The 14,940-nt window shown below is 43.5% G+C and overlaps 1 long non-coding RNA gene across 1 annotated transcript; it reads right to left on the reverse strand.

Moving 5' to 3' along the window:
* Positions 1-13,703: 13,703 nt before the first annotated feature.
* LOC132912395 (uncharacterized) lies at positions 13,704-14,684 on the reverse strand. Its single transcript, XR_009659201.1, has 2 exons — positions 14,402-14,684; positions 13,704-13,978 (listed from the first exon to the last, which is right to left on the reverse strand). It is a non-coding gene; the product is annotated as an uncharacterized LOC132912395 (long non-coding RNA).
* Positions 14,685-14,940: the final 256 nt, after the last annotated feature.

Below are 14,940 nucleotides of genomic sequence, written 5' to 3' on the forward strand. Positions count from 1 at the left end.
TTTCGTCGTAAGGGTTGCACCCGCAGACACTGACTCCTCTCTTCTTTTGTTTGACAGAGACCGTCATGAGAGGCTGCTCATTTGCCTAGTCAAAGGCTGTGCCTTCCTGCACACCCCTTTCGGCTCTCCCTTCTTCCTCTTCCTGGACATCTTCGTTCGCTATTATCTTTCCTTGCGGTCTAGCGCCTCTTGCTGTACGATATTTGCTCTTGTATCTGACATTTTCAAGTAAAGGTAAGTAAGTGAAGAAAAATAAGCCTACTGCTTAAGACTAAAGCGATAAAATAGTCGAGATCTTTCTTTTCTCGTAGAATATTCTGATAGTATCGAACAGAGTTTATTAAAAACTCCAAGATTTTCGACTCTGAGTGAAATACGCCAACAAATTTCTGTAAGAATCGAAAGGGACAGAAAATTGAACGGGTATGCTATTTCAAACTCCTTATGATTCGGATATAACGTTGCTCCAAGGTAGTTGAAATTTTCCACTCGTTATCCGAAACTTCACGTAATCCAACGTGTCGGTGCTATACGAAATATACAGCAGATATCAAAAGTTAGTCGCCTCTATATCTATAATTGAGTGCGCGCCGAAGTCGATGAAAGCTCCTTCACTTTCTTCTCGTGAGGAGAGATCTGGCAAAGAAGAGTCAGGCTGGCGTGTAATCACTCGGAACCGCATGCTTCGGTATTCCGCTTTGAGGATGGGATTCGAATGCGACGCCGTCAACGTCGTCGTCTCCGTTGGGCGAGTAGAACCTGCTAAATTAAACGCAGTGAACCGTGATCCTGTAAACAGACCATTTCCATGCCAGGAGGTTCGCCAGGCTGCGCGACTAATGGGCTTGATGATCCACCGGGGGTTGACGTCGTGAATTAACATCAACTACGACGTTTTCCTGTGCAAACGACCTTGGAAGTGGGATACATCCGCCCCTCGACGTGGCCCTGCCGCTATATATACACGGAGTCCGCCCGTCGAGAGTTAATGCCAAGGACGAGGGAGGGCCGAGCTTCGATCTCCAACCCTCCTTTCCCAATTGTTTATCTACCTTTCTCCCCACGTTTCGACGAATTTCCTCGTCGCAAGATTTGGAAGACGATTTGTGGAGTGTGTCGGATGACTTTCATTATTCTTTCGTTCATCCCTAGCTTTATGATTCTTCTGGTAGTTACTTAAGTGATCGTTCGCCGCTCACTCCTACAACGATGTTACGTCTAACACAAAATATCGAAACATTATATGCAATTTGTATTTAGAAATTAGAAAAAAGAAACTAGATTTTATTATGAAGACAATATGATGTCGATATTTGTCTGTGACAGTATTACAAATACAATAGTATAAATGTAGCAATCAAAAATATAATGTCAAATCAAAAAATGTGTAGACAAATATAATTTAATGCCGGGATGTTAAACATCAAAGGATAGAAAAGAATAAAATATCTCGGAAGATAATTTACTCTGGCCTGTAACAGCGCTAATTTGCATTCCTATAGCCAGCTACTTCATCTTTCAGCTCAGACACTATTCACGATCCGTTTCCAAAATTCATTGTGATCTTTACGGACAATAGCAGTACTATATATACCATGTTTCTTTCATTTAAATACTTAATCAGCAAACGATTTGCCAATTAATCGTAACGAAGAATATTTCGACGAGTACGAACAGTTTGCGTGACAGATCAATGCATAATCGTCCATCGAGTCGGAACAAAGGGGTCCCGAGCCCCTTTGCCGACCATAAACCGCCTCTAACGTCATTTTTAAAGCGGGCAAGTTAAGCAACAGTCCAGAGGATGGTCGATCCCCGGTTTAATCTCTGCCTTTTTGCCTGCTAAATTCCAACAAACTCTACGCAACACTGTGCTCCTTCCCCTGGTTCGAAACGAACACGCACCGCCCGGTAGGCATATTTACTAATCCCCCATGGATTTATGATTCCAACCTGCAGCGATGTTCGGTCGTATCGCGCTCGTTATAAGCGCAGCCATTTATTGTTTCCCCCGCCGCGCGGGCGAAACACGACTGTACCCTCGGCCCTCCATCACCTTTTTCCATCCCGTTTATTTGTTTCCCTGTTTTTTCCGTAATTCCATCGTTTCTTGTTCAATGAAACTTCGTCCGCTGTTTCAACATGGCAGTTCACATTCCTGATCCATCTGATCTAAAGTTGCGCTTCTCATATTTTCGCACATCGTATGTAATCATCAGTTTAGGGAAAAGATCAAGGACTTGGTTTTATTTTTGTTCAAGGACACTTTGAGTTACATCCTTTTATATATTGTATATTATATTAACCTTTGGTACACTAATGAGATTTTACTCAATCTTTTTTCCCATTTGCTCTCTGATCCATTCCATTTCGACTTCAAAGAAGTTATCGAGGATTCCGATCTCTGAGTGGCCCACAGTTTTCGAAACGTTCGAATATTGACGCCTAAATCGCTTGCTGTAGGTATATTACCGAACGATATATGATCGACAGAGGTTCCCCATAAAATCGACGAATGCAGGGAAACACGGCAGAAAGCGGGCGAATATCGATGAACTTCCTGAGAAGCGGTTTCTTCTGACGGAACATACTCTTCCCTCGAAACTTTCAAATTCACGTCGATTACTCGACATCGTGGCTACCACTACCACCGACCAGAAACATCCAGCTCTTTCCTCTGATCCGATCGATTTCCGTGTTTCTCGTTCCTTCTACATTCAGGTCCTCTTTCATTCCAATAACACTATTACATATTGAGTGTCGTTCGATGACGATTGGTAAGATTATCCGATAGAACCATAATGTACGATGATGTCATTCCGCTCATGATCGTGTTATAAGGTTGACGTCGCGTGAAATTAGCATAACATGAACTGGAAAATCTACTAATACTATCAAAGGAACATCTAACGCCAAGGAGACTCAGACTTTGACTCAAACTCCAAGAATTACCGTCGAAAAATAGCTGTGACTTTCTCAAATATTTTTCCCCGTAATCCATTGCTTGTTTGAACATAATACGTATCTTGTGCCGATTTAACCTCTCAAGAATCTTCTCTCCACTTAACGCAAACCGTTCATTCACAAGGAATATATTTAACGTTCTGGCAAATCGTCCCAGAAGACTCGTTTAGGTATGACACGTGACCACAACTCCATTCTCTTCCACGAACAATTCTAATTTACGATGAAAATCGAGTTCACTGATTCTACTTATGGACGATAAGCAAGTAGAAGGAGAATTAATTTCCGCAGGTACGTTAAATAAGCCGCGGTGCGCACGTTGCTTTCCAAATTGTCTACGGTAATACGTTCGTAATTTTGGATGCTACCTGGTTTGAGAGAGCTACCTGGACCGAAACTTCACCGTTGCAATAACGGGCGATCCGCCAAACCCCGATGGCTTCAATCCCCGTACTAGCAACAACGAATCCGAGTACCTCCGTTTACCACAGCGCCGAGCGCGTCTGACCAGCGAGGCAACTTTCTACTGGCTCGCTGCGATATTAGCCCAGCCGAAACTGTTTCGCTATGGAATTCATGCAAATGCGAATTCACGATTCGCATCATCGTGTACAGCTTGCCTCCTTGTCCTGAAGATCCTTAGGGCTTCCGAACACGCAATACAACGTGAAACTGCTTGGATTTTCACATCTAAGATTTCGTCTTTTGGGAATTTTTCATAAGTATTAGGCAATGAGTACGCATCTCGATATTTATGGCCGTCGGTGCGTACTTAACACGATTTTGAAGATATCAACGTTAGGAAGAAAGAATAGTTAATTTTAAAGAGATATAGTCGAAGAAGGAACAATAAACTGTTTATGTTCAAGTATTCGCAACGAATAAAGTGTGATCTGTAGAACGCACTAGATAATCCAAGTAACAAGTAACAACGTGTAGCGCAAGTATCAGAAGAAAAGGAACGAGAAAACAGAGTCTAGGCAGAATGTAAATCGCACGCGGTTATCATTCAGAGTGGAAGATCGTGAAATGCAAATTGACTAGGGTTCGGGCGTAGAAAGCGACTGGTGCATTGCAGTGGCCAGCTAAACGGATAATCGATATATACAAGGCGTCAACTCGCGACTTCCACGTCGAATTTACAACGAACGCCGGGAACCCGGCCGTTTTCACGTTATTGACCCCGTTTTTCAGTGATTCGGCCTCGGATCGCTCAAGATGACCACTTGAGCACGTCTCGATCGGAGGATTTACGATAAAGGAAGATCGCGACGCTGTTTTTTCATCACGAGCACTATGGTCGACCCCTGATCGTTCTTCTTTTCTCCTTTTTTACTCTTCTTTTCGAACGACACCACGGCTAGCCCGTTGAAAGCTCGTTTTCCGGCTGACTCCACTTCGAGTGTCGTTCATCGAACTTCGACCGGTTTCACCCGTGAAACCAACGAGTTTATTAGGTCGCGTCCAGACGACCTATGGCTCTCCAGCTTCGCGAAATTTCGTGACTAGAGAAGCCTTTCCCCTTCTGTATAACCTTTTAAAGTCGGTCTGTGAAACTTCGAAACTGACCTTAAAAACCAAAACTACGAGGAATTTCTTCGCGATTGAATTCACTGGAAGTCCTGTTTGAACGAAATCCTAATTAAAGACACGTTAAAACTTTCGTCCCATAGTGGTAAAAATGTGGAAATAAAGGTAATTATGAATATAAAAATTCTAACAAGAAATGCATATACGTTAAATTTGAACAATATCGACTTCTTGCACAACGATTTATCAATTATAGTAATATCAATGAATTTACAAGTTACAAGTTGTAAGTTTTAGATTTCCTCCCCACAATTTTGCCATTTTACGTTAAATATAATAATCAAAAAATTCGTAATTTGTGAAATTTACTACTGAACTTTCATTTCCTTTTTTTTTTTTTTTTTTTCTTTTTGTACAACGTGGTACCTAAAGCTATCTAATTTATGACACCTTTTAAGTACTTTTTTACTGTATCCTTCTAAAGGAACAGATTCCCGAACGATCGCTCCCAAAGTTCATAACTTCACTTACGTACATAATACTTACGCGGTTCTCTCTATCCGAGATAACTCGGCTTATTTACTTTGAAATTCCGTTGAATAGACGCGCGAAATTCGCGAGCTTACTCGGTCGATTCAAACAGAGCAAGTTGGTAGAAAAGGAAAGTCCGAAGCAAATATACAGTTAAACCAAACGAACGATAAAGTTTCGCTGTTTACGCACGCGATGCAAAAGGAGCAGGGTAAAATTACATTTAATTCGTGAGATCGCGTGTACGTGCAAGATATATAAACCGAACCGTCTTTTCATCCACTGAATTACTAGCAGGTATTCGAAACTATCAGCTGCCTTCTCGAGTACGCTTGTGCAAACTAGTCAAGACTATCAACGTTCATCAATTAGACCACTAGGAACTCGTGGCGAAATTACCGGACTTCTAAATTGCTATTTAATTACGATAAAACGTCCGTCTATGTTTATTCCTTCTTTGATATTCCTCTGTTAGAACGGGGTAACGTTACTCAAAAACTAATAACTCGCCTTGTTTAACAAAATTATTCTACGCAGCTTTAAGTCACTGATATCGCCATGACAAATTCGCGGACACGCTATACTTACAAAAAATTTATTCCGTGGTTCGTGTCACTGAAATTGTGTCTCGTCAAACGACGACACGTTTGAAGATCAAATAACGCGTGTCTCGTTAGCAAAAGCAAATCGAACTCACGGCCACACCTATTTCCCTACCGCGTGCTTCCTGCACTGGTATAGGCTGGCAGGTTCATTCACCGTCCATTGAAATTTCAGAGAACTCGAAACTGCTGCAGATATTTTCATGCAAATACGGTTACCTTTTTTCCAGTTCGTACGGCGGTTGGGGATCCTGGGAACGGCAACAATACCGGCCACATTCGCTTTCGCCGGAATCGCGCGTCGAAATTGCGTGAGTTAACGCACGCGAGCCACCGGTGGAGATCCGCCTTGGTGGAGAGGCGAATTCCTGGACAGCAAAACGTTTTTCCATGCGAGGCAAAGGGGACGCATAAGAAGAAAAGAAGGTGAGAAGACAACTCGAAACAGACAGAGGGCAACCAGGTGAAAGGGACGTAAGGGTGAAACGAAGAGGATGATCGTCCGTGAACTCAGTTGGTTTCTTCGCTCGAAGCAAGCAGGATTTCCGCGTAATTTTACCGGGTAATAAGATTATACCGGTCTCGAGCTCGAGGCTGCCTATTGTTTTCCTATTCGCGGCCACGAGGATATTGTATTCTACGTTTCATCCCGGTCGTCTCGAATTTCCTGCTAATTTTTCCGTGCCTACGACCATCACCACCGTCGACTTCACCCTTCCTTTCCTTTGCCCCCGTTCCTCTTCGTCTCTCCGCTAGAGGGGAATATAGTTAACATTGTAGAAGGAAGATGGCCACCTCCGAAGTTTAGTCGTCGTCTGTGATGGTCCATAAAGAGCCGGCTGAAATTGCGTCTCGTACCGCCTCGAAAGCTGTACGTGCCCGCCTCGCAGACTACCACACCAGAGCCACCCTTTCCATCCTCCCGTTTCAACCCCTTTCTCCTTTCGTTGCTGTTGCCGTTGCTCGAAGCGGCCACCAGCCTCTACCGCCTTCACCCTTCGGCTGTAATAGCGCAGCCGAGCGTATACAACACGGCGTGGCATAAACTTTACGATGATGAGGAAGAACCGAGGCGAAGGAGTCTCGAAAGTCATCTGGCGAACCTTCGCAGTACACCGGCTCCTTCCCTCCCCCCGTGATACCGGAATTAGATACCCGTGCGCTTCATCTAGTCAGCCTTTGTACCTTCTTACCCTCGAGAGATCGTTTTTGCGGGCCACGCGTTCTCGCTTGCGTTCTCCCCTTGAAAGTTTGGGGCGTCGTTCCCTCCGTTGCGCTGCCACGGGTCAGCCTCTTCACCCTCCGATCCGCGAATCTTATTTATCTGTTTGTTTGATGAGAAAACCGTGGTTTCGACCGCCTGCTCGAAATGTAAGCAATGATTTTGATCAACCTTCCTGGATAAATAAGGGAAGGTGTAAAAGGTAACGCGGGAGGTTCCTGAAATTTCCTTTGCTTTTTCGGATGATATCGACGGGGAGAGAATTGATTTAGAATACCTATAATAGCGAGAAGATCGTAGATAGAGGAGGAAGAATATTTTGATAATGGAATGTCTAGCAAGAGAATTTTCACCAAGTGCTACGCATCGATATTCGAAGAAGCACACTATCCTATGAATACCGAGTATGCTGCATAGTGTAAATTATAAATGCTTAGCATATTAATCTGTTGTCAATCTATCGTTCCTACAGAACATTCTTCGTTAAAAAAATTATCTTTTCAATTATCCTCGCATTGATAAAGACAAGTCCGATGAATAAAAATTTACCTTCAAAAGAATAAAACGGGACTTTTATAAACGAAGGAATCTCTCATCAAGTATTCTCTGTCATTCCGAAATCTAAGGTCGCCTAATCTAATTAGGAAACCGAGCAATCACGATTGCGGAACCCAAATCCATCATAATTCAGAGTTATCTCAACCACGAATCTTATTAACCCAAAGACGACATAGGCCAAGCAGACTGGGTATCTCGGGTCCGGTGTAATCCACGAACGCCACAATCCCCTTGTGTCAATATCTCAACCACCGTTTGAAAACCGTCAAATCGAATCAGGATCGTTTACCGCGAGTAAGTAATTAAACCGACATCGAAGGATTCTCTCCCGTGAACTATTAATTTCTTGGGATCGTCCCGGTTAGCCGGACGAGTCATGGCTTGGCCGATAAACGTTACAACCGACGACCATCACGGAAGTGTGTCCCTGGCAGGATGAAACGGTCGTAAAAGCGAATGGCGGACCGCGGCTAAGTTATCGTTTCGTTTCGCCAATTGATTACATGAATTATAGATAGCCAGCACCGGTATCTTGTATCACGTACCGTTGCTACGTGGTTATCCTTTCAGGGCTGTTAACGTCCGCCCAGGAAGAATTAGAGTCCGCCGCCTTTAACCACTGTTTCGCGGCCAAGCCTCGTAACTCACGTAACCCGGAAAAAATATGAGGAGACTCGTGACGAGGCTGGACGCTTCGGCTAACCTTCTGTCGCGAACCTGAACCCATTGTGAACTGAAAAATGATATAAAAAAGAAGAAAAAAATAAACACATACACGAGCCGGTAGATAGAGGGTATAAAGCCAGAGCTACGAGGGGGTTGGACGAGGGAAAAAGGCAGAAATGTCACCGATCCAACGGTCGTTATTGCTATTTCCAGTTCAGTGGTATCTACATAATACGCAAGGGGGCATCGCGTATGCGCGACGCGTCGCAATATTTCAGCCGAGGGAACACTTGGAAACGACGCTTTACGTCCTAACGCGAATATTGTATCGGCCCCCGGGCCCCGGCACGCCGCACCGCGCCGGCCAATTTTGTTTCCATCAAAAGTGGGATTAGCGACAGAGATGGTATCCGATTGAATACCGCCGGATCGAATCCAGGGATCACCGTTTTTCAAGAAGCCATCCTGGATAGACCGGTACCTGGATGGGTTTTTTCATTCTCATCCAGCGACGCGACGTCGCTACAAATTTGTCACGAATCCGCCACGTGGAAACTAAACTTGGCATTTTGTTCGAACATACGTGCTCATTTTGGTAAACTATTGTATGAATAGGAATTTCCTGTGATTGTTTATAGCAAATGGTTGACACGAAGTTCAAATGTCACAATCAGGACCATTAGGATTTCGAAATGCAGAGATATGAAATAAAGACAAATGGGAAAATGAACTTTCCAATGTGGAAAAATATGGAACATTACATACGTCCAGTTAACTCCAGTGTTACAAGTCATTGAGTTATCTTATCCTATATCGTGTTACCATGTATTATACTTTTATGCTTCGGAACTATTTTATTACATCCAACTATAGTTTTATTTAGCGTCGAAATTATACTGCAACTTTTTTAAACTAAAGTTGAAATTGGGGAATTAAAAGAAAATACTGTTTTTCCAAGAAAAACAAGACGCGTTAAAAGAAGGCTTAGGCGAAGTTTTAAGGTTCTATGGCTGCTAGAACGAACAGCCGTCACGTGCAAGGTCCATTCTCTCGAGACGGGCCTTCGAGTAGGCTCGATCGTATTTAACTTACGATCTCCGCACTCTATTTACGTCAACGACTCTCTAAGCGTGCAACAGTATCGACAACCTATAGATACTGTGTTATACGCGCACTTTCTACCCCTTTTTTCACTTCCCTTTTTATATTCTTCGTTCGGACGATGAACGGACCGAGTTTCTATTAAAAGTGAAACGGCTACGAGACGCCCTGGTTTTATTTTCTCAGTGTGGCCGAGGCGGAAGGGTTGCCCGTAAAAGCGAGAACGTAAGCTACCGCCGCACCGATTTCGCTAATGACCGGGCGTAAAACGCTCCGTAAAATTTCGACCTTTATGAGCAAGAAAATAGCACGGCCCGTTTTCAGCCTGCAAGGGAAAACCGAGCCCATCGGCGCAATTATTCAGGCCACGTTCCTTGATAGATCAAGCCCGGGTCTACCACGCGCCAACTTCTTCAATTTCCCACGAATATTCCTCCGTAATCAACGCTCTTTCACCTTCGTTTCGTTCAAATATCAAAAAATCAACGTCACTTTGCTTCTTCAAATCCATCACTCGATTCTTCCACGATGTTTCTCTCATTTTATTTAGAAAATTGTAATATTGTAGGTTTATATTCATTGGTCATTATTCGCACCCTGTTTCTTCTCAACACCTAACACGTTGGTGTCAGCTTTCCATTACCTAATATTACCGTATGCCACATGCTAATAAATAATTTTTATAGCTTCGTAACAATGAGTGTTAACCATATCATGGACTCCAACACATTTATAACCCTCCTAACCAGTTTAGCCAATCTTCGAGCCATATTCTATCCCTGGAAACGTTCTTACATATTGCCAGCCATAACCGATATAAAAATTCTGGGCTGTACATCAAAGAACCGTAACATAGGCCGTTAGAAGCGGAGACACGTTGCTCCGGGAAGATTCCGCCCCAATATCCAGGCTTACAGCGGTCCGATGGAATTAACCAGACGCAGTTTAGGGATGAGGATAGCCAGATTGAGAGATTTACCGGCTAGGGGTAGCCAGGTGGGCGGTTATTTATGAAAAAATCGATGCTCCATGCTCGAAAGTATATTTTAGGGGGATGACGATGGCTTGTGGGTATACGTGAGTGTATACGTTTGGGAATGAGAGGAAAGGCGGCTTGACACGGAAGGAGGAACCAGGTAGAGTGGGTGGTAGAAGGGAGATGGAGAAGGGTCCATAAAATAGTTCGCGTTACGATATAGCGCGGCGGTTCTCTGAGCGAGTAGAGCGGACTCCGCGTTAACTTAGTCCTATGATTGACGGTTTCCGGTTCCGGCTTGCCTCGGCTGGACTGATATATCGCGACTCGCCGGAAGTCTGTGCAAAAGCATCGCCGCAGAATTATTGGCCGGTCAGGCGGGCTGCCCTTATCGAATTTCCACGCTCGAAACCGAGCCTAATGTTTCCCTGAAACGCGAAAACCTTCTTCTTCTTCTTCTTCTGTCATCGGAGTAACGAAAAAGGTACATTTTGTATTTTAACTTCGTACGTATTAACTACTTTGGCAATTTCACAGATATTTCGTTGGCTTTACTATAATTCCTGTTGAGGTTATTAGATGTATGTGAATACAAAGGAACGCGTGGATAAATTGCAAAATAGAAAATATATATTTTGAAATACTAAAGTGTAAATACAAAGTTCGGAATATAATTGAGCTGATCCAAATCCGCACGCTAGCAGTGTTACCGAAAAACCCTGAAGCCCACGTTGTCTATACGCTGTCGATGGCTTCAGTGCTTGAGAAAACTAAAGACCAGATGTAGAGTTTTCTTAGAAGTGGTCATCACTTCAACAATTCCATTAAATTTCACCCAGGTAAAAGGCAGAAAGACTCTAAGCGTAAATCAAACCAAGTATTTCATATCAATAAAACAACGCCTCAAATGTTGCTTGTCTTTCGGAAAACTGTTTTTGAACAAACAGCAAATCTGGTCAATCATTTCGGATAGATTCAATGCAATCATAGAAATTGGTACATGTATTAGACAAAAGTTTTACACTTACAGCCAGCATCGTATAGCGCCGCAAGCTATATAACAAAGGAGTTTCCTCTCAAAGGACTCACAAACAAAAATCAGTCTCTATGAACCTTGGCAAAGACTTTTTATCCTGTCAATGTCAATGCAAAGTTCAAGAAGTTTACAAATTCACCACTTTGCTTCCAAAGAAAGTCTACAAGCAAGTTAGCACATAGGAAAGTAGACATAGCACGCTTTCTCCAGAAATCTCCTTGTAAAAGCGATGGTAGAACATCGAGCAGGTGCGAGTATCGTCGCGTTTAACGTGGCTGAGCGAATAGCGCGAGACAGAAGCCACGAACAACAATGTCGGCCGGCGCGTTTCCTCCTCGGCGAAGTATTCAATTACTAACGAGTGCTGGGCCATAAAACAGCCTCTCTGGCTACAGCACGCGACCAAGTCGCGCCGTGTAAAGGATCTTGTCACGCGTGTATTTTTAACGAGACTTCGCTTACCCCCTCCGTACGAGGTTTCTTCCACCCTCGAGCTTAACGTCGTGCCCGCTCCCATCCGCCTGTAACCACCGTCCTCGTCCTTGCTCGCAGACTGCACCTGCGACGCGTTTCCCATTCCCTATACCATCTCCTCGTTCCTGATCCTCCACCGAAGGAACCGAGTCGTTTGTTTAAATTGCGTAGCTTCTAAGTATCGTTACATGGTCGTGAATCGAATTGTTGGAATATTAGGATTTGCAGACGCAGACTCAGGAATATCTTAGATATTTGTACCCAGAGTGGCTTTGGTTTAAATCTGAAAGCTAATGTCCAACTTTCGTGGAAACATAATCTAATTCGTTCTAAGGAAATTATTTGGTTTAACGGAATTGTGTCAAGAAGCAAATTTCTTGATTTCACTTCATTGTTCGATCACTCTTTGACGTCGATGCTAAGCGCTTTCTTTTAAATATAACGTAGTCCACGTGAAATTAGGAAAGGTTTAACTCATCATTTTGCTGATTTCCAATTTTTTCAAGAATTTTTCTCCAGTTATATAAAAACTTACGTTTTAAGATATTATCAAAGAAATTATGAGCGTATCACCTCTATTATGGGATTCTACGTTTATTCTGTAAACTTTGTTAACCGTATTAAATCTGTATTAATCTAACTGTTGTTGAGGGTTATTAAAAACACGAACAAAGTTTCTACGTTAACGTTAAATGCTGTTCACTTGGCAAACTAAACGAATAGCAAACAAATGGTAAACAACATTCATATTCTCTATTATCTACTCCAATAAATCCCTCCACCTCGGTCTAAAGGATTTACCCCCTGTACCACGTTTCCAAACCCGTCTAGTATCCACAATAACATCGTCGAGTTAAGGAAGGAACGTTCCCCGCGAAAACTCGCTGACGTTTTTTTTTTTTGCTCAGAGTTCGTTATTACCAGCGCGGCATTGAGAGTGGCAGACTACGCGACGGGGATTGGAGCCTACCCTCTTACCTACCCTCCGCAGTCGCGGCCGAGTGGTAGGTGCTCCAGAACGTCTGAGCGTCGCGTTGCACCTGGTTACGCGTGGTACAGTCGACGAAACTAGTCGTTGAACCGCGGCGAAGTTCAATGTCCGTGTTGTTCGATTCGCATCAACCCCGGGAAAAATAGGAACGCAAGGGGTTGGAAGGGTCGAGTTCTAAATTTCCCGGGAGATCCGTCGTCGCTATTTTATCCGACACGCAGCCGCTGTTTCGCTAAATTGATTCTGCGGCTCGCTTTTCCGACATCGTGAAATTTTCGCTACGATTCGCTAGAATTCGTCAGAGCTCCAGTCCCTTCGATTATCCGCGCGCAATTTGCGATACGCGATGACACAGACACGGCCGAATTTGTAAATCGCTTCAAAGCTGAATTTCTATACACTGGTTTCAGCATATAAAAAAGAAACGAGCAACTCGCACAAAAAGCAAGAGAACTTCGAAATGTAAATGTGGAATAGTCGATTCCTGCAAATTATTCCTTAGTTGAAGATCGAACTCGAGCAAGTTAAATTGGTTAATTTAATCGTGTAGACGTAAATCTTCAATTTAAGTTTCTAACTCAAATACCGTGATTTCATCCTGCAAGTGATAAATACTCAAATTGGATACTTCAATATTTTCTGAAATATATATTTCTGTATCTGACGCAAGAGGTTCTAGACATATCGCCAGAGTGAAAGTAAAAGTGGAAGGAACTCTTCAGCCGACTGTACGCAAAGCGGTCGCGATCTCGATCGCGAACACAGGACGCGCACGACGTGGAGTCTCGAGGAGTCGCGTCGTTTGATCGAGCTTCCATCCAATCAACACGCCGATTCCGCTCGAGACCACTTCGATAACCGTTCATAAAGATAGTCAAGCATCATCCTTCCTCCTGCTCTACCACTGAATTCGCGCTGCATTAATTTACAACTCCAACTCCATGCTCACCTTGAAATTTTAATTTTCGCTATCTTTCCTGGCGACCGAGGCCAGCCATGTCTGAAACAACCACTTCATTTTCCATTCGCGGTTATGGAATAAAAAAATTCACTTTCTCCCTGTTTCTACTTTTTATTGCATCGAATCTACGTAGAGGCCAAGGTTGACACGATACGAGCCGGCCGACTGGAAATTTACGACATCATACTTGGTAGCAGTTTTATTAGTTCTGGAATGGCTTGGTTGACGCTTTTCCCTTGTCTGATCAGTGTCTCAAACTCCTGAATCAGCTACGTGTACAAATGGTGTCATGGTGCGAAGCAGCGAGTCCTGGCCACCGAATTTGTTCATCAAATCCACAATTTGCAATTGGGGAACTGCTTCGGTCTGTTAAGAAGAGAGCCAAGTTTCTATAAGCTAAAAATGTCTTCGGTTCTTATGGAACGATAACAAACAAATGTTGCATTCGCGTTCGCGTAGAACGTTATCGTATCTCTATGGTACCTACGTGAACACGCTGGAAATGTACTTTTATTACGATTGGACTCCGTGGATGTACATCGTACGATATCTAAATCTACGATAACTGGCATTTTCGTGTATTTGTTGGAAATTTAAAGATGCAAAGCTATACATAATGCACGTAATACCCAAACATATATAAAACATCTAAAGTATAGTACTCGTTACAGTATTAACCGAGCGAGACTGGTAAATTCACTAGCCTTTTTCTTAAAATATTTTCTTCTCCTATCATCTTCGAAAATAAAAACGCCAATCATAGAACTACGAGAATTACTATATTCTTACCTGAACAAAGAGAAAGGCTAGGCAGAAGATCGCAATGGAGACAATTACGAGGGCCCTCATAATGCGAAGATTCGAACGATTCAAAAAAAAAGTTGCAAATATTGGAAATTCGTAGGTGAACCAACGTTTGGCGATCATTAATCACCGACTGGCCAGGTATCCGTATTTATTGTGCGGATCAGTCGGTCGCCGGATGCTGCCGCGATTATCAGCCGTCGGAATTACCTGCCATCAGCAGTAAATTGCAGCGAGCGGGGCCGACATTGTGTTGGCCAGTTCCGGGTCGCGGCAGCACGACAGCTCGTTGCAAGTTACAACGACAGCGAGCAGGGACGAACGAACGCCCAGCCAAATCCTGAGACGAGATATGACTCGATGAAGGTTTAACCTCTCCCGATCAGCGAATAGTAAATTTCGTCGACCGACGTGTCGGCCGTGTTGCGATCCCAACGATCGATCTGGATCGCTGGAACGGGATTCAGTTTGGTTCACAAGGTTTGCTTTGATTTTCGGAAACCTCAATCTCCGTCCAGTTGACA

Source organism: Bombus pascuorum, chromosome 12 (assembly GCF_905332965.1).
Source record: "Bombus pascuorum chromosome 12, iyBomPasc1.1, whole genome shotgun sequence".
NCBI classification, from domain to species: domain Eukaryota; kingdom Metazoa; phylum Arthropoda; class Insecta; order Hymenoptera; family Apidae; genus Bombus; species Bombus pascuorum.